Source organism: Ascaphus truei, chromosome 2 (genome assembly GCF_040206685.1).
Source record: "Ascaphus truei isolate aAscTru1 chromosome 2, aAscTru1.hap1, whole genome shotgun sequence".
Taxonomy (NCBI): domain Eukaryota; kingdom Metazoa; phylum Chordata; class Amphibia; order Anura; family Ascaphidae; genus Ascaphus; species Ascaphus truei.
In genome coordinates, this window is record NC_134484.1 from 207,758,272 (window position 1) to 207,785,486 (window position 27,215).

Here is a 27,215-nt window from a genome sequence, read left to right on the forward strand (position 1 = left end):
ACTTGAACGGTAAGCGAATGAACGCTTTGCTGTAAGGTATCCATTCGCCTATCAGCTTGTTCCAGATAAGTCTCTAGCCTGGTGAAGAGATTAGTATGGGCATTTAAAGTGTGCTCCACCTCAGCGGGGTCCATGTTTGTAGGGATGAGCATAATGTCAGGACGTGCTCACCACAAACGTGACGGGACCACGGTGCTGAGGTGGGATAGGATATAACGCCACCCACAGCCACGAGGGCACGTCTTGAGAGTAGAGTGGTCTGGGAGTCCGGATCGGGGCAGGAGAGGTACGGATGGTAGAGGGTGCTGTTTGCTAAATCCGGGGTTAGAGAGAGGGACGTAATCATTTACCATTTGCCGAGATCGGGATGCCAGAGGTGCGGAGAGTCGTGTTGCCGTATGCCGAGTTCGGGATGCCAGAGGTGCGGGTAGACGTAGCGGAAGCCGGTTCGGTACACGAGGAAGACTGCAAAACAAGACAGGACAAAACAGGACTAGGGAGGCAGAGAGTGATGAGAACAATTGGTTCTATGCTAAGCCGATGAGTTAATGAAGCTGCAGGGTATATATAGGCAAGAGTGTCCAATGGCCGAGTAGCAAGGTGGAGGTGTGTGAATGGGCCAGACTGAGTCAGGGATAGGTCCAGAGTAACTCCTGGGGGAGGGAGTAGACGAACGGATGTATTTGATTGCAGCATTACATATGGGCGATATGCCTTTAAGAGGCTGACGCTCCTCTATGTGAGCGTGCCCCCGTGTGGTCATTCCTGCGAGCGCGTGACCGGACGCACGCCAGACCCGACACTAGAAGGGAAGTGCTGGCGTGCGCGCACGCGTCTAGCCAAGATGGCGACCGGCGTCATGGAGGAAGGATCGCTGCGAGGCGCGGGAGAGTCCGGTGGAGCCGCGGGTAAGTGAGGAGCACGCCGAGCGCGGCATGACTCCCAGGTTGTGACACTTACATACACTCACAAACACTTACACACACTTACACACACTTACACACACTTTCAAACACTTTCACACACTCACAAACACTCACACATACTTTCAAACACTTTCAAACACTTTCAAACACTTTCAAACACTTTCAAACACTTTCACACACTCACATACACTTTCAGACACTTTCACACACTCACATACACTTTCAGACACTTTCACACACTTTCACACACTTTCACACACTCACATACACTTTCACACACTTTCACACACACTTTCACACACACTTTCACACACTTTCACACACTTTCACACACACTCACACACACTCACACTCTCACACACAAACACTTGCACACACTTTCAAACACTTGCACACAATTTCAAACACTTTCACACACTTTCACACACTTTCACACACTTTCACACACTCACACATACTTTCACACACTTGCACACACTTACACACACTCACACATACTTTCAAACACTTGCACACACTTTCACACATTTTCACACACTTTCACACACTTTCACACACTCACAAACACTTACACACACTCACACATACTTTCAAACACTTGCACACACTTTCACACATTTTCACACACTTTCACACACTTTCACACACTCACAAACACTTACACACACTCACACATACTTTCAAACACTTACACACACTTACACACACTTACACACACTCACACATACTTACACACACTTACACACACTTACACACACTCACACATACTTACACACACTTACACACACGTACACACACTTACACACACTTACACACACTTACACACACTTTCACACACTTTCACACACTTTCACACACTTTCACACACTTTCACACACTTACACACACTTACACACACTTACACACACTTACACACACTCACACATACTCACACATACTTTCAAACACTTACACACACTTTCACACACTTACACACACTTGCAAACACTTACACACACTCACACTCACACATACTTTCAAACACTTACACACACTTTCACACACTTTCACACACTTACACACACTTACACACACTCACACATACTTTCAAACACTTACACACACTTACACACACTCACACATACTTTCAAACACTTACACACACTTACACACACTTACACACACTTATACACACACAGCACACATATACACACACACAGTTTCTCTCCCATATACTGTATACTGTACATACACACACACACTCTCTCACTTTACACAGAAGGGGTTGGGGGGGGAGGGAGTTCAATTCAGAGGAAAGACCACGACCAGAATCACCACCCGCTCCACCCCCCCCCCCCCTCCTCCCACGCAGGCAGCGGGGACAACGGTGGGGAGAAGGTAAGCGGTGACATGGGGAAGTGGGGTCCGGAGGGACATCAGCGCTCCCATCTCCTTCCCCGCAGGCTGTCACACGGTGACAGGGGGAAGCGGGGTCCGGAGGGACATCAGCGCTCCCATATCCTTCCCCGCGGGCTGTCACGTGGTGACAGGGGGAAGCGGGGACCGGAGGGACATCCCCGCTCCCATCTCCTGTCCCGCAGGGTGAAGGGTGCTCCTGGGGGGAGAGGGTGAAGATGCGCCGATGCGGCGGCCATTTTTTTTCCGCGACCCCGTTACTAACGCGGTGGTCTCGGGGTGGACCCCGAGGACCGCTTTATAATGGGGTTTACCTGTATATATATATATATATTATAATTTATATCGCTGTATATTTATATAACTATATTATATATATTTCGCCATACTGTAGGCCTGAGCATAAATGATGGAGCATCACAGATGAATATAGCTGCCAGTAATCCAGTAAGGTATGTAATTGTGGCCTACTGTAACAATTGTTGTTTTTCCTATACACTGTAGAGCGACAACTCTTCTGGTTGACCAAATAAGTGTGGAGAAAGATGAGAGGAGTGCCACAAGGGTCAAGGACACTTTAGAGAAAAATCACAATATAATCTGAGAGCAGAATAAAGAAGATGAGACTCAGAATGGGATGGAAATATGGACGTGTGAGGTTAGTACTGGACAGTACAGTAGGTAAAAGTGTGGTTTAAGTAACTGTAAAGTACCTATAAAATTATTCCTTGTCATTACAGAGCATACTCTATGATACGGGACATCAACAAGATCAAAAGAGTGGATCAGACACGGGCATGGATCGAAAGTGGCGAGACTTTTCAGGATTGCATCTTTACTGACGAGTCACCTGTATCACTTGAGAGATTTGCCACCTGTGCCAAAACAACCATTTAAGCTGCATTTGTGGGGTGACATCTCTAGGTGTGGACCAGGATGCATCGTCATCTTTGGCGGTAAAATAATGCACAAAGTCACATGCTGTAGCCTTATGCACTGTACTGTACTAGTGTGCAGTATTTTGAGCACTTTTCTTTTCTTGTTACAGGAATCATGAATAAAGTATTTTTTTTTAAAGAGAAAATAGTGCCCGAGATTGTGGAATACATCACACGTGAATTGCCAGATGGTCACTGGTTCTTCCAGGACAATGATCCCAAACACACTGCGTCTTCTGCGCATATGTTTGCCAGCAGAATCGACTGGGTTAAGACGCCAGCGGTGTAATTACGGTAACCGTTTCTCATTTTTTTACACTGTTTACTGTGTATCTCTTTAACTAATTCTCTTTCTTTTCCCCCTCCATTGACAGATCGCCAGACTTCAATCCAATCGAAATGGTATGGCATTGTCACGCTTGTGCTCCTACACACAAGCGCAGGGAAAGAGAAGGACCCGTTAGCGAGGTGGGGAGGCCGCAGGGGATACGAAGGGAGTGAGTTGCCACACAGCTGGGGATCGGCGCACGTAGTCACGTGACCGCGCCGCGCGCAGGATAATGCGCAACGCATCCAGAGGTGCGGTGCCTGGCTCAGAGACACGACTGATCCAGCTGCATGTGCGCGCATGCTCTGACAGCACAACTAAGGAGCAGGGGAGGTAGAGTCCAGAGCACAAGGTAACACCCAAAAGGGAGTTGCTTCTTGGAGGACGTCCAGCCTCCTTAAAGGCATAGTGCTAGAAACAGCAATGTGCAGCGAAGCTAAATATAACTTAAGGGTTCTTAGTCAGAAGTAAACAGGTACGGAAGGAAAACGCCGCAGGTGGAGTGTTCCGTGCATCGTTACAGTACCCCCCTCTTAAGGGTCAAATTCCGAGCGATCCAACAGACTAAGGGGCAGCGATGCATAGGAAGATAAACTCGCAGCTAGAGGGTAGTGCCCGCCACACAGAGAATCAACAGGGAATCTTGACTTGCAGCTAGAGGGCGGCGCACGCCACACAGGGAGACATCAGGGAAACTAGGCATGGGTAGAGAATACGCCACAAGGGGGCGTGAAGTTGACTCTCAGCTGGAGAGCGGTGCACGCCGTCACGTGTACGTGCCACACATGAGAGAATGCGAGACGCGCCAGGGGGTGGCCGGGCTCCGAGCTACAAGTAGGGAACCATGGGTGCGTGCATGCTCTATAAGGAGAGCTGGAACTGAGATGCGGCAAGTAAGGAGGAAGCACGCCAGAGGGGGCGTGCTCCCCGATTGCCTACAGTACCCCCCCTTCAGGATCAGACTCCTAACGATCCTACTAGACTAGCGGGGACTATAGGATCTCCCAACGTTACAGGGATACAGGAACATGAACATGGAACAGAAGAGAAGGCGGGGCCACCTCTGTGGGTACGTTTCTTCGGCTCTGCATAGTGTCACGCTTGTGCTCCCCACACAAGCGCAGGGAAAGAAGGGACCCGATAGTGAGGTGGGGAAGCCGCAAGAGACACGAATGGGAGCGAGTTGCCGTGCAGCTGGGGATCGGCGCACGTAGTCACGGGACCGCGCCGCATGCAGGAGAATGCGCGACGCGTCCGGAGGTGTGGAGCCAAGCTCAGAGACACGACTGATCCAGCTGCATGTGCGCGCATGCTCTGACAGCAGAGCAGGAGTGCGCGCGTTCTCAGGCACCAACGCGGGGGTTGTGGGAAGCCACAAGTAAGGAGCAGGGGAGGTAGAGTCCAGAGCACAAGGTAACACCCACATGGAAGTTGCTTCTTGGAGGACGTCCAGCCTCCTTAAAGGCATAGTGCTAGAAACAGCAATGTGCAGCAAAACTAAATATAACATAAGGGTTCTTAGTCTAATCCATTGGCCAAGGAATTATAAGCCTGCTACCACGTCAAGGTGAACCCTACTAAGCAGGTACCTACACTACCCAACGGTAAACTAACCTCAGTAGTATATGAGTGACTGTCCCAGTCTTCCGGAATCCAAAGGATATAAGTAAAGGTCCCAAGGGAGGTCCAGGCAGGAACAGCATGCAATGATAGTACTAGCAGACACCAGGGCAGGCAACAAATGACTAATAGCCAAGAGAAAGTCAAAGAGAGGCTTACTTCCTGTCAGGAGGAAGAGGGCAAGATTTGCCAGGAAGAAAGATGGTGATCTATGCTTCAGAATCCTTAAAGACACAGGATCTTGACTCGCAGCTAGAGGGCGACGATCAGAAGTAAACAGGTACGGAAGGAACACGTCGCAGGGGGCGTGTTCCGTGCATTGTTACAGGCATCAGCTGAAGGATCATATCCAAAAAGTGGTGAAACCCTCAAAAAAGGATGAATTGGCAAATGGCGTACTGAGTTATTGGAACAATGTACTCACCGTCGAAAGATGTAAAAAATATCTAAATCAAATTGCGACTGTATTGCCCATTGTGATTGAGCGTAATGGGCATGCATCAGGAAGGTAGTAAGGTACAATACAGTACAGTAGTTTGAAAGTAGTAACTGCATAGTCCAATATGGAGTAGTAATACTGTACACAATGCCATTATATGCACTTATCTGCACTCATTTTTTCTTTTCTTTTCAGAGAGAGCTGCACTAAAAAAGGATGGGCAGGGGGAGGGGTGTATCATGTGTAAAATTAGTGAACTGTGTGTATAGTGTATCAACAGTCATTATTTACACAAAACCCACCCTCTCTCAATGAACTACAGAATACAAAGTGGCCATGACGAAGAAGATAAAGACTGATCATTTGCATTACTGTTTTTATTATTATACATTTGTATTATTCATGGTTATTTGTATTTTTCATCCTGATAAAATAAAATAAAAATTTCTATAAATTCATGATCATCATTGAAACACCCCCACACACCCCAAAGAAAAAGAAAGAATGGTAAAAATTGGTAACATCAAAAACAGGATTCAGATTATGGGGGCTATGCACAAAGCTGTGAGCTTTTGCGCTGGCCTGAAAAAAATAAAACGTCCGCTAAAAAGTTAAGCCGGAGGCGTCATTCACTAAGGAGTTCAGCGCATTCGGGTTCGGACGTGCTCAAATCTGCCAGATCGTGCTTAAAGTTCAAGTGCGATAACTGAAAAAAAAGGCCTCCTGTAACATTTGCATGGAGATTCTGCATCTCCATGCAGGGCTGTTACAGGCGATCGTGCATTAAGAATATACATTTTAATAATAGTGTACATGTGCAGGGGGTCTCCAGAGCTTAACCGCATTGGTTTCAGGTATGGGGACCCCCTACGTCATGAGATACAGGCTCCGTTATGGGGTGCCGGTATCCCCTGCAGAATTTAAATGTCTCAAGGTCTCTGCTCATGTGAGTGAAAGCCACACAATGAAACCATGCCCTACACGTGAAGTCATATGAATGTATGGTTCCTTAATTGTGTGTTGAATGTTTGCCATTTGGGTGTGATCCCTATATGACTAGACAATGTTTGATCAATTAACACACCAGGACTCAGTTCCTGCTATATACTGTAGGTTTCTCACACAGAGGGAAAAATATCTCTTGATAAAGTCAATTAGACTAAACGCGTAGAGTTATGTGAGCAAGTTCCTATGGTCTTATTTTAAATGGAACTTCTACAGTATATATGCCTTTTTAAAGGCGTTTGGAAGTTTTTACTTCATTTGTTCATTTGTTCATTAAACCTATATGGTTGGGAGTAGCGATTTCCATAAGGACTAAAGAAACATCATTCTGATAATCATATGAGATTCAGCAGTGGGAGAGAGCAGGAGCTCTGATTGCAGTCACCGGAAGACACCTGAGAGCAGGCGGCGTTTGGTGTGTTGGAGAGACAGATCTGACTACGCCAGGGCTTCATGGGCTGCGGTTAAAGATTGTGCTCCTACAGATATGCTTATTTTATCTACTATCTTGTAATTAGAATCAGTGCTTTTCTGTGAAAGTCCTGAATATATTTAATTCACCTTATTGGCTTCTTCTCTTTATTTTTAGATATACTAAACCCTCAACCTCTACAGTTGGACAATTGGACTATTTATTTACACCAGTGTTTATTATTTTAAACACAATGTATTGGTTTGCGCTGTTTGTTATATGTTTATATATATTTTGGCTTCGTGTGTGTCCTACACATTGTAGCAGCATCCATTACATCTAAAAAATAGTAATTTTTAAGTTGAATTGTACTTTTGCGCACTTTTGTATTTTTTTTGCATTGCTTGACATAGTGCACATGATGCACAGATTATTAGCATCATGTACACATTGTCAAATGCAATGTTTTTATTGCCATTTGATAGATATTGATTTGGATAGGTGCTGTGTTTTCTTTGATGATGAGAAACTTGTTATTTTGCTATGTGCTATTTTTTGTAATATGTGGCTGTGATGTGTTTTCATTTGACGATGTGAGATCCTTAACCATTTCTTTGTGTATTGGTTAATCATGTATATATATATATATATATATATATATATATATATATATATATATATATATATATATAGTTATACGTTACCGTTCCAAGGATTGGTAAACAAGAGACAGCACTCAGTGTTGAAAATCAAAGTGTATTAGTGAAAGCAAAAATACATCCAGAAACCCTGCCTTATCTGACTATATATATATATATATATATATATATATATATATATATATATATATATATATATATATATATATATATATTGTGACATAGTCCAAAGATGTTAGGCAGCTTTCTGCCCCGTTTTAGGTCAGAAAGTGCAGGAATAGTTAAAAATTATCCATTTCACAGCTTCACATTTACTCAGGTTGGTGGATGGAAAATCCAGACCACAGTTTACAATGTGTCTAGTTCTCCCTCACCTGCCCTCCTAATCACTTGCACAGGTATTTAGAGCAAAGAGGTTTGCTTTTCACTCTCTCTCCTTAGAGCCTGGAGGCTGGGGGTATCACTGCTCCCCTGTATCCAGTTTCGGGGTGGACGGCCCCTCCAAGTATCACAGTACCAGAGGATTTGCCTGGACACTTGGGACCGAGTTCCCACCACGAACATATAAGACAAACAAATATGTATTGCTGTTTCTAAAAGACTATGCTGTATCTAGTGACCCTAAATGAGAGGGCATTTTTTAAGCTGGGGAACCAGGTTGGTTGGCCCAGCAGCAGTTAGAGGCTGATTATGATGTGTAGTTAGATCCCTGAAAGGGATAGGATTTTGATTATATAATTTGGTTTCTTGTTACTTGAAATAACAGTGTGGGAAATACTATGACACTGTATAAGTGAACCGCTGAATGAAAATGTCTGAGTGCCTCTAACCTACACATGTTAAAGCTGCAGTACCTTACTTGGATGAAAATAAAGCAGGCAGAAGCCTGAGTTAAGCAACATAATACTTTGCATGTTCCTGTTTGTTGTATAAATAACACTAGAAGACTGTGTCGGGAAGAACCCAGACAGATGTCAGCGCTACAAAAGAGGGGCGTTTGTCACAATATATATATATATATATATATATATATATATATATACATACATACATACATACATACATACCCAGAGTCAGTTAGGGACATAGAGGACGCTGCGCATCCATCCAGAGGTTTAGGCTCAGACCTCCGCTGCCGCTGCAGCAGCCATTTGGGTGGGATCGCCCCGGATGGTAGTTCCTGTATTCGTCAGCCTTCGGATCCTTTGTGAAGCTCCTTGGCAGGCCTGGGCACTGGAGTGCTCGGCAGGTAACCATCACCAAGTGCACCAACGATCCTACATATATATTATATTCATACGGGACTAGTAGCTACGCAGTCACACATATCATCTCCCTTTAAGGGTGTGGGACATATTGTGTGCGGTTATTGGACACGGGGTGGGATCACCCGGTGTAGGTGGGAGCATCCTGCGAGACGCAGTAGTTAGTGTCTCCTCTAGAGAGGGACACCTGTTGATATATGAATAAGTATTGCTACAGTAAAGTCATTGGTTATTTTACATGCGGTGTGTGGAGTGATATATATATATATATATATATATATATTTGTCCTGCAAGGAACCACTCCTCCTCTGGCGGGAGCCATCGCAGGTGGAGGCTTTGCACCACGAGAGTGTGTTATATGTATATATCCCAGGCTCCCCGAGCGGAGGCTTAGGCTCCTGAGAGCCATACAGTTATACACAGCAGGTAGTAGCATCTGTATTCACAGGGAATACCCGTTACATATATAAAATAATTAGAGTTCTACTTATATATATATATAATATAATATATAAAATATATATATATTTTTTTTTTTGCATGATGAAGCCAATTTACAAATGAATGGGTGAAGGGTGGGTATCGGGGCAGGGTGGCTTAACCCCTTAATTACGTTTGCGCTTATTAACCGATAAGGTGATTAAGGGGTTAAGTGACACCAGAATGTATTTATTTATTTAATTTATTTATTTATTTATTTATAAAATATTTTACCAGAAAGTAATACATTGAGAGTTATCTCTCGTTTTCAAGTATGTCCTGGGCACAGAGTAAAACAAATAATACATGGTTACAAATACAGTTACATAAATGAACAGGGTATACATTATATACAAGACATTGCATGCACAGTTAAAGAAAATATATATTATGGGCGTATGAAACAGTTACAGACCAGATTAAAATGTGAGACAGCCTTAGATTTGAAAGAACTTAAACTGGTGGTGGATGTGAGAGTCTCTGGTAGGTTGTTCCAGTTTTGGGGTGCACGGTAGGAGACGGAGGAACACCTGGATTCTTTGTTGAGCCTTGGGACCATGAACAGTCTTTTGGAGTCTGATCTCAGGTGATAAGTGCTGCAAGTGGTAGGGGTGAGGAGCTTGTTCAGATAGCTGGGTAGCTTGCCCATAAAGAATTTAAAGGCAAGACAGGAAAGGTGAACTTTGCGCCTAGACTCTAATGATCACCAATCTAGTTCTTTGAGCATTTCACAGTGATGTGTGTTGTAGTTGCATTGGAGAACAAAACGACAAATTGAATTGTAGAGGGTGTCAAGTTTGCTAAGGTGGGTTTGAGTGCCGAGCCATATACTATGTCTCCATAGTCAATAATTGGCATTAGCATCTGCTGTGCGATATGCTTTCTGACCAGGAGACTTAGGGAGGATTTGTTCCTGTAAAGTACCCATAGTTTGGCATAGGTCTTGGTTGTCAGGGTATCAATGTGCATCCCGAATGTTAAGTGGGAGTCAAACCATAAGCCCAGGTATTTAAAACTAGTGACAGGGGTTAGGGTGGTGTTAGCATTGGTTCTAATCAGGAGCTCAGTCACTGGAAGCTTTAAAAATTTAGTCTTGGTCCCAAATACCATTTTTACAGTCTTGTCAGTGTTTAAAAACAGTTTGTTTTGGGAAATCCAGTTTTCGAGTCTCAAAAAGTCAGACTGAAGTATGTGTTGAAGATCAGAGAGGCTATGGCTGTGTGCATATAGGATTGTGTCGTCTGCATACATGTGTATTGAGGCTTCCTTACAAGCTGTGAGAAGATCATTAATGAACACTGAGAAGAGTAGGGACCCCAGAACAGAGCCTTGCGGGACACCACAGGAGATATCCAGGGGGTTGGAGTTAGAGCCTGAGATGGACACATGTTGGGATCTTCCTGATAGGTAGGACTGAAACCAGTTTAAAGCATGCTTCCCTATTCCGGAGCTCTGGAGTTTGTTAAGCAGTATAGCATGATCAACTGTGTCAAAAGCCTTTGCAAAATCTAGGAATACTGCACCAGTGAGTTATCCCCGTTCCATTCCACACTGGATTTCATTGCAAACTTTTAGCAGGGTAGTTATGGTGGAGTGTTTGGGACGAAACCCAGATTGGAATTGGCTAGGGACATTTGTCTTGTTATAGAAATCGCTTAATTGGGAGTGGACACATTTTTCCATGACTTTGGATAGAATTGGGAGAAGTGAGATTGGCCTGTAGTTTGAGACAGTTTTTGTTGTCCCCACTTTTGAAGATTAGGACAACTCTGGCAGTTTTCCAGGTTTTAGGGATATGGCCTGCAGACAGGATAGAGTTGACTATGGACGCAATTGATTTGGCAATGGCTGGGGCACCAAGTCGTAGGAACCTAGATTTTAGTAAGTCAGGTCCACATTGGCTGCTTAGTTTTAGTTTGAGGAGCGCTTGTATAATCTCCTCTTCAGATACTGGGCCAAATTGAAAATTGTGGGCAGTGTTGGGAGGGGGTGGGACTATAGGGGTACTCCCAGGATGAGATTCAGGTTTGTGGTTTGGGCTGCGTTTCGCTAATAAGTTAGTGGCACACTCCACAAAGTAATCATTGAATGCATTTGCAATGTCAGTGGGGTTTGTCAGAGTAATATCCCCCTTAGTGATATTACGTGGTTGTTGATGGTTAGGAGGCTGGAATATATTGTTGATAACCTTCCAGAAGTTAGCTGGGTTTGATGTATTTTGGTGGAGATTGTCAGAGTAATATCGTGATTTTGCATGCCTTGTTTGCCTTGTGCACATGTTCCGCAGGCATCTGTAGTGATTGAGTTCCTTGGTAGTGCCAGTGACTTTGTAGCTTTTCCACAAGGTATCCCTGAGCTGGTAGAGTGCAATAAGGTCAGTTGTAGCCCATGGAAGGTGGGCCCCCCATACACTTATTTTGCGCAGAGGAGCATGGGTATCGCAGAGTTTTAAGAACTCTGATTGGAAATAGTCGAGCGCAGAATCAGGGTCGGGAATTAAATCGATTCTGTTCCATGGGCAGTTGGTAAGGTCATCCAGAAACTGTTGTGGGTTAAAGTTTTTAAATGTTCTAGTGAGGAGAACTTTAGGGCTTGAATTGGGCGGTTTAATTTTCCTTACACAGTACATTATTGCATGGTCACTGAAAATGTCAGGAAGGATGCCAGAGGATTGGATTCTGCTGGGGTTTGTATTGTATTGTATTGTATGTCTTTATTTATATAGCGCCATTAGTGTACATAGCGCTTCACAGTAGTAATACATGTGGTAATCAAATAAATAACAGATAATATAAATAACAGATCATGGGAATAAGTGCTTTAGACATAAAAGTAACATTTCGGAAGAGGAGTCCCTGCCCCGAGGAGCTTACAGTCTAATTGGTAGGTAGGGAAAACGTACAGAGACAGTAGGAGGGAGTTCTGGTAAGTGCGTCTGCAGGGGGCCAAGCATTATGTATCGTGTTTAGAATATCCACAGTGCTATTCATATGCTTCTTTAAGCAAGTGTGTCTTAAGGTGGGTCTTAAAGGTGGATAGAGAGGGTGCTAGTCGGGTACTGAGGGGAAGGGCATTCCAGAGGTGTGGGGCAGTCAGTGAAAAAGGTTTAAGGCGGGAGAGGGCTTTAGATTCAAAGGGGGTAGAAAGAAGACATCCTTGAGAAGAACGCAAGAGTCTGGATGGTGCATACCGAGAAATTAGGGATGAGATGTAAGGAGGGGCAGAAGAATGTAAAGCTTTAAAAGTGAGGAGAAGAATGGAGTGTGAGATGCGGGATTTGATCGGAAGCCAGGAGAGGAATTTCATGAGGGGAGATGCTGAGACAGATCTAGGAAAGAGTAGAGTGATTCTGGCAGCAGCATTTAGGATAGATTGTAGGGGAGACAGGTGAGAGGCAGGAAGGCCGGACAGCAGGAGGTTACAGTAATCAAGACGGGAGAGAATGAGGGCCTGAGTCAGAGTTTTAGCAGTCAAACAACAGAGGAAAGGGCGTATCTTAGTTATATTGCGGAGGAAAAAGCGTCAGTTTTAGAAATGTTTTGAATGTGAGGGGCGAATGTGAGAGAGGAGTCGAACGTGACCCCTAGGCAGCGTGCTTGGGCTACTGGGTGAATGATTGTAGTTCCAACAGTAATGTGGAAGGAGGTAGTAGGGCCAGGTTTGGGAGGAAGTATGAGGAGCTCTGTTTTAGCCATGTTGAGTTTAAGGCGTCGGAGGGCCATCCAGGATGATATAGCAGAGAGACATTCAGAAACTTTGGTTTGTACAGCAGGTGTAAGGTCAGGTGTTGAAAAGTATATTTGTGTGTCGTCGGCATAGAGGTGATAATTAAACCCAAAAGATGTTATTAGGTCACCTAGAGAGAGTGTGTACAGAGAAAAGAGAAGAGGTCCCAGGACAGAGCCCTGGGGTACCCCCACAGAGAGATCAATAGAGGAGGAGGTGTTAGCAGAAGAGACACTGAAAGTACAATGGGAGAGGTAGGATGAGATCCAGGATAGAGCTTTGTTCCGAATACCTAGAGTATGGAGAATGTGGAGGAGAAGAGGGTGGTCCACGGTGTCAAATGCTGCAGAGAGGTCGAGTAATATGAGCAGAGTGTAATGACCTCTGTCTTTGGCAGCATGGAGGTCGTCAGTTATTTTGGTGAGGGCTGTTTCGGTGGAGTGAGCAGTGCGGAAGCCAGATTGTAGAGGGTCTAGGAGAGAATAGGTGTTGAGAAAATGGAGCAAGCGAGAGAATACAAGACGTTCAAGTAGTTTAGAGGCAAAAGGCAGGAGGGAGACAGGTCGATAGTTAGAAAGACAGGTAGGGTCAAGCTTGCTGTTTTTGAGTAATGGTATGACTGTTGCATGTTTGAAGGAGGATGGAAAGGTTCCAGAGCAGAGGGAGGAGTTAAAAATGTGTGTGAGCGTAGGGATTATAGTAGGAGCAAGAGGTTTTAGGAGATGGGAGGGAATGGGGTCAAGAGGGCAAGTGGTAGAGGGAGAAGAGGAGATCAACAGCGACACATCCTCCTCTGAGACAGTGGGAAAAGACTCAAGGAAGGCAGGAGGAGAGTTAGGAAGAGGTGTAGGATGGGGGGAAGAAACAGAGGGGATGTTCTGCCGTATGGATTCCACCTTTTCCTTAAAATAGTCAGCAAAGTCCTGAGCGGAGATGGAGGAAGGAGAGGCAGCTGAGGGTGGTTTGAGTAGAGCATCAAAGACAGAGAACAGTCGGCGTGGGTTAGACTTGTGCATGTTGATTAGTGCAGAAAAGTAGGCTTGTTTAGCTTGCGAGAGGGCAGAGTTGAAACAGGATAGCATAAATTTGTAGTGAAGGAAGTCTGCGAGAGTGTGAGACTTCCTCCAGAGGCGTTCAGAGGAACGAGTGGAGGAACGCAGCATGCGCGTGTGGGAATTTAGCCAGGGTCTAGGGTTAGAAGGGCGAGGGCGGCAGAGAGAAAGCGGGGCATGTAGATCAAGAGACGAGGACAAGACAGAGTTGTACTTTCTGACCAGGTTGTCAGGGTCTGTAGCAGAGCTGAGAGAGGAGAGGGAGGAGTGTAAAGTGGACTCAAAGTCAGGTAAGTGAATAGAGCGCAGGTTTCTGCAGAACCGGGGTGTAGATGGAGGTGGAGAAGGGGAGAAGCGAGATAAAGAGAATGAGATGAGATGATGGTCAGAGAGAGGAAAAGGGGAAATGGAGAAATCAGAGAGAGAGAAGTTTTTAGTGAAAACCAGGTCTAAGTAGTGGCCATCCTTGTGGGTGCTGGCTGCAGTCCACTGTTGAAGGCCAAAAGAAGAGGTAAGAGAAAGAAAGCGGGAAGCCCAAGAGAGAGAGGGGTCATCAATGTGGCAATTGAAGTCCCCAAGGAGAAGAACAGGGGAGTCTGAGGAGAGAAAGAAAGAGAGCCAGGATTCAAAGTGAGAGAGAAAGGCAGAAGGGGGATGAGTAGAGGTAGGTGGGCGATAGATGAACGCCACATGAACAGGGAGAGGAGAGAAGATCTGGACAGTGTGAGCCTCAAAGGAGGGAAAAGCAAGAGAGGGGGAATAGGAAGGGTTCGGTAACGGCAGACAGAGGAGAGCAGGAGCCCCACGCCTCCACCCCTGCCATCAGGGCGCGGAGTGTGGGAGAAGGAAAGGCCACCATAGGAGAGGGCAGCTTCCAGAGCAGAGTCAGACTGAGTGAGCCAGGTCTCAGTTATAGCAAAGAGAAGCAGGGAGTGAGAGAGAAAGAAGTCATGTACTGTACAGAGAGGAACTTGTTAGAGAGGGAGCGAGCATTCCAAAGGGCACAGGAGAAAGGGAGAGAGGAGGGAGGGTGGCAGGGGATGGGTATGAGGTTGGAGGGGTTGACACCAGAAGGAGTAGAAGTTGCATGTGGGAGGCGAGGACGAGAGCAAGTTGAAATATGACAGGGACCAGGATTGGGAGAGATATCCCCAGAAGCAAGGAGGAGAAGCATGGATAGAAAGAGGATGTGTGAGGAGGATTTGTAGGGGTGTTTTTTAGTGCAGGGGATATAGCTGTGTGGTGTCAGAGGACGCAGGTAAGAAAGGAGTTCATGTGAACTGAGAAGTGGTGAAGAAAGGAGAGATGGAGATATATGAATAGAGTTTGAGACATACTGAGGCTGGTAAAAAGAAGTGCATAATTTGAGAAGAAGTGAAGTCACAGCAAATATAAATGGTAAAGGCAGCATCACAGCAGTAATGATGCAGTCTGGTCTTGATGATATCCTCCTTTCCTTAGCGTTTGAGGAGAGAATACAGTCTAGCAAGGTATGGTTATACGATTTCAGGTTTATCCGTGTGGGTTGGGAAATGAGTTGTGATAGTTTAAGTGACTTGAGTTGTATCTGGATTTTGTGGTTTTTAGGGTCAAGCCAATTGAAGTTGAAATCCCAAAGAACTAGCAGCTGACTCTTCTCATTCAGAGATGAAATGGAGCCAAGAAATTGGGTGATATCAGTCAGGGATTGTAGAGGGGCTTTAGGGGGGAAATTATTTTTTGACAATGGAGGACAGAGGGCACTTGCTGAAGGAGGGGATTCATATTGATGAGGTAAGTAGAACTCTAATTATTTTATTATGCTAGTTAATGTATTTAATAATGGACAAATAATCTATTATCCATATCTGGATAATAGTTATTTTGCCCATTACTGAACTGTATGTATGTTTAGTGGGGGGGGAGGGTTTTTATTTCTTTAAATGTATAAGATAGGTTTATTTTTTTTCATACAGGGTTGGTTCCTTAGGTCTGCGGGGACCCCTGGAGACCATCTGAGGACTCTCCGGATGCCCACGGGTACAAGGCTGCAGACTCACGGGGGACACCTGTGGGGAAGAAACGGGAGCCCCACATCTGTGGCGGCCCTGTGGACCTGTAGGGACCACCAGAGGGCCTCCAGACCCCCGTGGGAACCACTCGAGGACCCTTAGACACCTATGGGGCTGACCCGGCCCCCCCAGATGCCCACGGGCCCACCCGTTGAGACCCCATTTGGGACCCACGGTGACCCCCGGAGACCACCTGGAGGACCACGGCACCTGGTGGGGACCACCCATAGGCCTCTAGACCCTGTCGGCACCCCCTTCTGGGCCACTGTGGAGGGCCTGTGGACACCTGTCAGGACCACCGGGGACTCCCGTGGGCCTGGGGTATTAACCCTGTATGTAAAAGAAAAAATCATTTATTTATAGGGGGGCACAGGGGGTGAGTTATGTATAGTTTATTCAATTTAGTCATGTTTATTGTGGGTAGCTGGGGTGGGGGGTGGAGGTATTGTCCCCAAGCCAGGGTGGGTAGGCCTTCCGGTGGGTAGTGGGTGAGGGTGGTTAGGTCTCCCGAGTGGTGGGTGAGGGTGGGTTAACCCCTTAATGACTATAGCGGTTAATGACAGCTAAGGTGATTAAGGAGTTAGGGGACATTACATTGTTTTTTTTAATTCTTTTGTATGTTTTGTAGCACTGGAGGGGGAAAGGACATGGGCAGGATGAGAATGAACATGTCCTTCATGTGGGTGCCTGGAAAAGGTAAGTGCAATTTGTATTTACTGATTTTATTGTGATTCATGTATTTTAAATGGGCAAATGCATTATTATCCATATGTGGATAATAGTAATTTTGCCCATTACTGTAGTGTATGTGTTAGGAGGCGGGGGGGGGGGTATTTACACTGGCGACACACTTTATTCGAGCTCGGCTAGTCCCACGAATTCGGGTATACCCGGGTGTATTGAGGTTTGTGACTGTTTTCTGCCCGAGTGCATTGGGTTATTTTCCAGGCAGGGATTAAAGCATTTTATTCCCGCTGGCTGCAATACTGCACAGTATATATATATATATATATATACTGCATTACAATTCATGAATTTATGCCATCTGGTAGACACGCGAAGCATTGCAGCCTATTAAATCCTAATCATTATCATTTAACAGATCAGCCGCCCGTCAGCCAGGCATGAACCCAGGCTGGGAAGGCAAATGCAACGGGGCTTGTCAGAGGTGAGGAGCGGCGCATTCCAGGTATCTGCCAGGTACATACTGGGTATTTGCTCGAATAAAGTGTGTCGGTGCAGTATTTACAAATATTGTTTTTTTTGGGGGGGGGGCACACCATTGGTACCGTAGGCCCGCGGGGACCCAATGACTCCCGTGGGGACTCCCGGATGCCCGAGGGGACCCCGGTGGGGACCTGCGGACACCCGTGGGGACCCTGGGACTCCCGTGGGGACTCCTGGATGCCCGCGGGGATCACCCGGTGACACCCGTGAGGTTAGCATGGGACACCCGCCGGCCTGTTGTATGGATGGTGTGCCTGCAAAAAGGTAAACAACGAAATTTTTCTAAGTCCTGCTCCTTTTGCGCCTGCCTTGAGCTGGCGTGTTTTTGTCGGCGCATTTTTAAAACACAATCACTTATCGTAGCTTTGAGAATCGCGCAGACTGGCAGAAATCAGCTCATTTAGCTGATCGTACGAGCTTTGTGGGACTTAGAAAAATTTCTTGAAAAAAGCCCGTTGTAGAGCGCAACGGGCCTTTTATCACTGGTTTGTGAATCGCGCAATATCACATTCTAAAAGTAATTGCGCGCTTAAAGCCACTTATCAGTGTTTAGTTCATAGCCCCCTATGTCTCTTTCTTTTTCTTTGAACTTTAATTAAATTCACTTTGAATGTGTTTGGGGGATTCTTCAATAATGTTTTGAGTTTGTGTGTGAAGTGGTTACGGGTGGGCAACACTAGTTGCCAAGAAGGAAGGGCTTATCAGATTAACATATTAAATTCGGATATGTGTGGATAAACTTTTCTATTCACGTTGTAAGGCCCTTAAAGTTGAAATGCTCTTGGTACCAGTATGTGCTTGGATAAGTCATTTGGGAAGGGATTATCACATGTGCGCATGCATTACCGTAAACAAAGCCTCAAAATTTTAATGAATGGCTTCGGGGTTGGGGGTTGTATGGAGGAGTCATTCTCGCCAATACAAATAAATACAAATGAATGGTTTGGGAGAGGTGTCGATAAGAAGTTGAAATATGCGTTTCAACAAGGTTCCAATGAAACATGGAAACAAAAAGAAAACAGCGCACAACGCCAAATAGTGAAGTAAGTAATAGAATGTATTACAATGTTAAAGGGGTAATAAATCTGCGTACATCAGATAGAAATAACATGTGCATTTAGTGCATAACACACTGGTTACCACTCTGTAGCTGTAAAACAGGACGGTCTGGCACTCAGCTGTCTTCTTCAGGGAAGTAGTTAGATCTACGAAACATGTTGGATGTATTAATGCCATAATTTTGCCTATATTCATCCTTTGGATTTGTATCACTATCAGCTATATATTGGCTGCCACCGTGCTAACTGAGCGATCTCTGCGCCGGTAAGAGACTGTAAGGGACTCTCCTTCTTCCTCCCTATTGATTCCTCCATTGCCACGAGAACTGTGACGTCACTCCGCTATACCACGTGACAGAGCGGCATCGTGGCACGCTGTGTAAGCCCCTGCAGCTGCGGAAGTGTTTGCAGAGCAATTCCAACAGCTCTGGACTGCCCTAAGATCATAGCAGCTGGGAAAAGCAGCAAATCTACACCGGAGAGACGGGGAACTGTAGGGGAATTCCCCTGGAGGCAGTATATCACCGGTTGAGGAGCGGTCCCACTAAGTGTCTGAATCTGCAGTATTACCAGGCTGCTTGAAAGGAATCCCCTTGTGAGCAGCGTCCTGCTGTGTGAGGAGTGCATGAAGGATCCCATGCCCCAGAACCATCATAGAGGCTCCTGCAGAGACAGCTGAGTGCCAGACCGTCCTGTTTTACAGCTACAGAGTGGTAACCAGTGTGTTATGCACTAAATGCACATGTTATTTCTATCTGATGTACGCAGATTTATTACCCCTTTAACATTGTAATACATTCTATTACTTACTTCACTATTTGGCGTTGTGCGCTGTTTTCTTTTTGTTTCCATTTCCTAGAGTGTGTGGGGTGCTGAGCCACCCCTAATGTTTATAGCAGCAGACGCCCTTATCAACCACACGGTTATGTTATAATTTAATTATTTAATCACTTATTCACTGTGGTATTGTGGTTTACTTTATTTATATATGGTTTAGTCACTGCACTGTATTCAATTATAAGGAGATAGATAGTAGCGCACAGTTTATTTCTGTTTTTCCAATGAGACATACAAGCATGCGCAGAAATGTGATGACAGGCTCGGGAAGATTAAAGCCATAAAGCAAACCATTACAAATGAATGGTTTGGGAGAGGTGTCGATAAGAAGTAGAAATGCTTTAGCCTTGTGTGTGTGCGGGGGGAGGGGGAGAGCGCTGTATGCAGGATTATCAGTTCAAAGAAATATTTTCAACAGGTCATACTAATGTTTTGAACCCCACACCCCAAATAAAAATCACAGTATGCTACCCACCTCATAAAGTAAGTACATGACTAGTGTAGAATTAAAAAGCTACAGGAGGGATTGATTCTCAGAATATCAAGAATTGTTATGCAGGCACATGTCGAGAAACGGAAAAAAAAATTCAGACTTGAAATTCTAATTGAATGGGAAGTCGTACAGGCATGCGCAGAAATGTGATGTCAGGCTCGGGAAGATTACAGCTAGAAAGCCACCCATTACAAAAGAATGGTGTGGGATAGGTATAGATTAGAAGTAGAAATACTTTAGCCTTGTGTGTGTGCGGGGGCGAGGAGGAGAGCACTGTATGATTGAGTATCAGTTCAAGGAAATATTTTCAACAAGTCATCATAATGTTTAATGTGCAGAAATGTGATACTGTAAAACACCTATGCGTTTCAACAATGTTCCAATGATACATACACGCATGCGCATAAAATAAAAACAGTATGAAAAGAAGAGCAAAGCCTAGCAAAAGTATTGATTAATAAATAATATGTATAGAAATGTGATGACACGCATAAAGTGTCCGCATGAGCTGGATAATCCGGGATAAAAATATTTTATATTCGGAAGAAGAGGCAACGTTATATTTTTGTAATACTGTACTTCTTTTCCCTTCTGTATCCTGTATACAGTACAGTAATGTACAGTATGTGTCCTCATATTTTTTATGTGTATGGCTAAGGAGCCTCATACTACTGTATACATACTACTGTACAGTATGAACACTATACAGAAATGTACGGCTGTAGGTTGAATTGCTATTAGACTTTGAAGACAACAGCTCGCGATCGCCTACTTGAGTTTCTAGACGGTATTGCAGACAATGCTAAAAAAATGATCGCAAACATATCGAAAACCAATCGAAAAATAAAAGTCAATTTCTAAACGGTTGGAAAACAGAGCTCGTCTGGCCGCGGTTATCAGAGCGGCTCGGCTTTGGCCGCTTTAGAATAGAGGCTGGCACCGCTGTATATACAAATATATTCAGAATCAATAAAAGAGCTTTCAAAACAATCCATTCATTCCAGTGAAAATGACACCAAGTCATCCCTTAAGGTTGGGGGAAAGGAGATTTCACCAGCAACAAAGGAAATGGTTATTCACAATATGCACATTTAAAATGTGGAATTCATTACCCAAGGAGACTGTGATGGTAGACACAATAGATATCTGCAAAAAATGTTGGACATCTTTTTAGAACAGAAAGGTATACAGGGATATACCAAATAAGTAAACCTGGGAAGGATTTTATCAAGAGAGAAATCTGATTTTTGGGAGTCCAGAAGGAATGTATTTCCCCAATTCTATCAGTCAGTGTCTTTACTCACTGAGCCACTCCTTCAGCCCATTTATTAACTTATACTTGTATAATGAAACATCTATTTCATTATTTAGGTCTTTTGGGGCATACAGAAACATCATATTTTTAGTACATGCCATTGACATCTGTAAGCGTAGAGCAAATCAAAATAAAACAAAATCAATTTTTGACACTGATGTTGCAAATTGAGAAATTTCAGGTTAGTACAGTATAGATTTAGATAGCCGCAATCGTGCTGTGTGGGGGGTCCATGCTTCTTGTTCTGCACCCCCTGCAGTGTTAATCCATTGTGGGACACAGCAAAACAAACAGTAAGTCTTGCAACATCTGATGCTTACTACATTTCCATGCACCAATTGTAATCCAAAAAAAGTCATTTGCTATGTTTAGTACCTTTTAGTTTTATTAACATATTTTATTTAATTTACTTTTCTTTCATTATTTTGCTGCAGTCTTATTTATAAGTTATTTCTAAATGCTTAGAAAAATAGGGCAACTGCCTGCCTGGCCCAAAAGCAATCTTCGTGATAATGGCCTGTCAGCAAGAGACATTTGTATCTTTTTTCTCTTTGTTGTAATAGGCCTTTTCAGGTTAACCTATTTCAGTAACCAGTCTGATAATATGTCATTCCATGTGTTTCCTCATTTTACTTGTGTTATTACTGACAAGTAAGCAATGTCAACAATCAGACCAGACATGGCAGATGTGAAGTCTTGATATGAAAATAGCTTCCCAGCTTTCAGCTACTGTTTGTAAGTATAAAACAAAAAGCATTGCATGTGTCAAAAACAATTACAGACTATTTGATGCCAGCTATTTTAGATATCATGGCATTAAATCTGTTTTACAAAGGTTTGCTAAAGTTCACGATAGAAGATTGAGATAGGGATAACTATTTGAAATTTAGACTGTAGAATCCAATAAACCTCTTCATTCAAAAATTAAAAAAGGATAAAAACATATACAGTAGTACTTTACAACTGTATAAGGAATTGTATAATTTTTCTTCCTCTCAGTTCCTTCCTTTCCCTCTTAACTCTATCTCACCATCCCAAATCTCGATGAGGCAAGATCTGTGGACGAGCATATAGATGTCGCAAGACTTACTGTTTTTCGGTGCCACAAAAAAACAAGTGTAAGACCTCAGCATTTATTTGCCAGTTACGGCCCGCAACGGTGCCATGGCTGCAATATTCAGTTTTGCGGCTGCAGATGTTCTCTGCAGCAATGATACATGGTGCTAGTTTGTCTATAATATAAAATATGTTTTCCATAAAAACAATTCAGGAACTCCCGGCCCTGGAATGATGGTATGCACCAGCAGGCTCTGTTATGCGGCCCCAGCATCTGGCTGCCTACTTTAAAATGAAGGGTTTCTAGACATTTCTAGACATTTCTAGTGACATGCTTACATTGTGTAATGTATAGAAGTAAGTATTACGTTTTTTTCAGGTCCAACGCGGGCATAGGCAAAGATATTCAGTGCGCCATCTCCTGGACATATACTGAATCACAATTACATAAATAAACACATAAATAATTCTGCTGGCTGACTGTGGCCAGCCCGGGCGAGCCGTGGTGAACGAAGTGTTAACTTGAGTGTAATCTAGCACCTTGTCATGGTACCGAAAACCATAAGTCTGGTTATATCTGTATGCATACAACATTTACCAAATCTTACATCTCATTGAATAGCACGTGAATGCTAATTTTGTGACATATTGATGGGGCGGCCGTTATTCGAACGGATCTCAAATTGGAAGTCGATATAATCCCCTAATTCTCCTCGGGTTTTGGCGCATTATTTTTAAAGAAATGACCGTGGCGCATTAGATGCCCAAAGCAGGGACCTCTGCTGTGTGAATGCTATAGTACAGTACCGGCGTCTGCCTTTGTGTATTAGACGCGCAGAAAGAGAGTCTGAATCAGTCACTCTAACTGCACGCCTCTCACAGGCGATCGCAGGGTTTATATTAAAATTCTAAAATTACAGTTTTGTACCAGGGGGTCTCCTGAGCTGAACCACATTGATTTCAGGTCCGGGGACACCCTACTTCCCGAGTTACATGCCCCGTTATGGGGTGCCGGTACACCCGCCATGTTAAAATCCTGTGGGATCGAATCTAAACAATGCAGAGGGATACCGGCACCCCATAGCAGGGCCTGTATCTCGGGAAGTAGGGGGTCTCCAAGGCTGAAATCAACTTTGTTTAGCTCGGACGACCCCCTACTCCCCCACACTAGTATCAAACACCCCACCCCCTCCATAAAAAAATCATTACCTTAGCGGGTAGCTGCTAAGGTAATGAAACTGCTTACATTTTATTTTTATTCATAGTGTTCGTGAGCAGGGGTCTCCTGAGCTGAACAAAATTGATTTCAGGTCCGGGGACCCCCTACTTCCTGAGTTAAAGGCCCAGTTATGGGGTGCCGGTATCCCCACCATGTTAAAATTGTGGGTCACGTGACCGCGGGACTAGAGGGATACGGGCACCCCATAACGGGGCCTGTATCTCAGGAAGTAGGGGGTCCTCGAGGCTGAAATAAACTTTGCTCATTTCAGGAGACCCCCTGCTCCCGCACACAATAAATAAAAATTAAAAATGTAAGCAGCTTCATTACCTTAGCGGCCATGCAATGTCCGCTAAGGCAATGAAGGGGTTAAGGCACAGGTGCCAACCCTGTGTGTAAAAAAACTAAAACATGGCCTACACAGTACATTTAAATAAATCACCCCCCCCCCCCTCCCGCACCATCAAACACACATACATTACATTAATGGGCCAAATAACTATTATCCAGATATGGATAACAGATTATTTGGCCCATTATTAAACACATTAACTACAGTAAGATAATAAAATAAATAAAGTTCTTCTGTACTTACCACTGCAATACAGTATGAGTCCCCTCCACCAGCAAAGCCCATCTGTCCTCCATTGCCAAAAATACATAGCAAATACATTCTGACACATACAGTACAGTAACATCTCCAAATAATAACAGCACAATGCAAATAAAAATAATTCTCATCTCCCAAGAACACAGCACCTACAGTACAGTACAGTTGGCAAATCAATATCTAACAAATGGCTATCCAAAATTTTAATTTTACAATGTGTACAGTACATGATGCAAATAATCTGTGCATCATGTACTGTACACTACAGTATGCCAAGCAATGCTCTAAATAAAATAAAATACCATCAATCAATCCATTCACAAATCAATTACAATACTGTACAATCCAAATCAATTACAGAATTCACTATTCAAATCCTAAAAACTAAAAAAGTAAACAGAAATTAAATACCATCAATCAATCCATTCACAAATCAATTACAATACAATACAAATCAATTACACAATTCACTATTCAAATCCTAGAAACAAAACAAGTAAACAGAAATAAATTACCATCAATCAACAAAATCTATCCAACAAAAAGCCACTATTAAAAAACAAGCCCCCCCCCTGAAATAAACTATTGCAAACAAATTTGCACACCAATCTGCAAAATACAGTTAAAAATGCATCAAAAAAAAGCAAGCAAACATGAGCAATACAAGATTTTATTAGCTCTGTATTATGTATATCCATAGGGACATACATAAATACAGGGGCAATAAATGGACATTAAAAAAAAATTCAATCACATTAAAAAAAAAATCAAAACCTGTACAAGCTAAATAAAATACATTTCTCTTGTTTACATACCATTAGATGACCCACACACCGACTCGGAACAGCATGCTCTTGAACCAATCCACGCACAGGAAATAGGAACCCATAAAATAAAAAACCATAAAATAAAAAAACATGTCTTTGTCTTCTTTCTTCTACAGTACTTGTGCTCCATTGTGTCAGTCTTGGGGCTTCTTTACCTTCTCCGGGTCTTCTGGGGTCTTCTGCTGCCATGCCCCGAACTTCTTCTTAGAGGGGATGTCCTCCCTCCACGCCGTCTGGCTCTAAAATGAGACAACATAGGCTTTTATAGGCCTATGACATCCCATTTTCATCATATGGTTCCCACGGACCTGATTGGGCCGTGAAAACCATGGGATTAAAAAAAATTAATAAAAAATTGATGACGTCATTTAAAGGCAATGATGCCAGCCAATCCGAATGGCTGATCTTCAATTGCCTTAAAGACGACGTCATCAAAAGAAAGATGGCCGCCCTCACATGGTACAGTACTTGAGCCAATCAGAAGTGGGTTTTACAAGAGTAGAATGTGTCTCGAAGAAAAGCAAAATAAAGAAATGGCTCTGCCTTTTTTTTCTTCAGACTTGACATTCACACTGGGAGTGAAGTCATTTTGGCCAAATCCCCTTGAAGGACTTATCACACGTGCACATGCATGTTTAACCGGGCAGAGAAAAAGAATGAATCGCCCGCAGGAGGTGTCGATAAGCAGTTGAATCCATTTTGTTTTGTGAGGGGGGAGGTGCAACTCACTTTGCCAGACCTGGTGTGCAGGTTTATACAGTTCAAAGAAATAATTTGAACAGTTTTACAATCAAAGTTCTCAAAATAGTACATACATACCATGGGTGTGTGTCTGAGATATTTCCATAACCCGTATGCAAAGCAGACCAAGCCTAGCAAAAGGTGTAGGTTTTCTATAGTACAGGTATACTGTAACCTCCTCCCCCCCAAAAAAAAATTAGCGTATGCTACCTCATATAGAAATAAAAAGTATGTGATTTTAAGAATTTATAAATTGATAAAATAAATATTAAAAACATGCATTGCACAATGTTTTCTTCAAATGACTCATTTATTAAGCCCTTGTCGAGAAGGAAAAAAAAAACCAGTTCTGCCTTTTTTTTTTTTTTTCTTCAGACTTGACATTCACACTGGTAGTGAAGTCATTTTGGCCAAATTCCCATGAATGACTTATCACACGTGCGCATGCGTGTTAAACCGAGCAGAGAAAAAGAATGAATCGCCCGGGGTAGGTGTCGATAAGCAGTATGCATTATGCTTTGTGAGGGGGGGAGATGTGCAGACCTTTCCAGACCTGGTGTGCAGGATTATACTGTATACTGTAGTTCAAAGAAATAATTCGAACAGTTTTACAATCAAAGTGCTTACAACAGTACATAAATACAATTGGTGTGTGTCTGAGATAATTCCATAAACGTACTGTATGCAAAGCAGACCAAGCCTAGAAAAGGTGAAGGTTTCAATAGTATAGGAATACTGTAACCTCCGCCCCCCAAAAATTAAAATTAGAATATGACACCATATAGAAATAAAAAGTAAGTGCTTTTAAAAAAGTATAATTTGATAAAATATTGTCGAGAAAAAAAGGGGAAAAAAAGGTACAGTGTGGCTTTTTTTTGGTTTCAGACTTGAAATTCACATTGGCAGTTTTGTCATACTTGCCAAAACCCAATGAAGGATTTATCAGCTGTGCACATGCGTGTGAAACCGGTCACAGGACTCTACAGTACTGCTGTAGTTTCATGGGCAAAAATCAAAGCCTGAGAAATAATTAATAGCTCTGGGGGAGGTGTCTATAAGCAGTAGAATGTCCTTTTGCTAGGTTATGTGAGGGGGGAAGGTGCAACTTTGCCAGTCCAGGTGTAATGCTGTGATGCACATGCGTTTCAAGCCAGGCAAAGTAATTACTCCAAGAACCCAGACTCAAAGATAATGTGTTTTTTTTTTTTAAAAGTAAGCTAATCTCCCATGACCCGGGGGAGTTAAGGTTAACGACTCAAATGCCTTTTGCAAATAAATTAGTCCGTCTTTGTATAATGTGTGTACGTCCTTGAATCCTTGGAACTGTTTTAAAATGTAATAAATGTAATAAAGTGTTAACACTCACAGTGACCATGTTTGTGTGAGTGTAATTTTTCAGTATGAAAAGCATAGCAAGCCTAGCAAGCCTAGCAAAAGTTGAAAGTATTGAATAATAAATATAGAATAAAAGCTATTAATATTTTTTGTTGTAGTTTCTTAGCAGAATTAATTACACATGCAAGTCTACTGTAAAT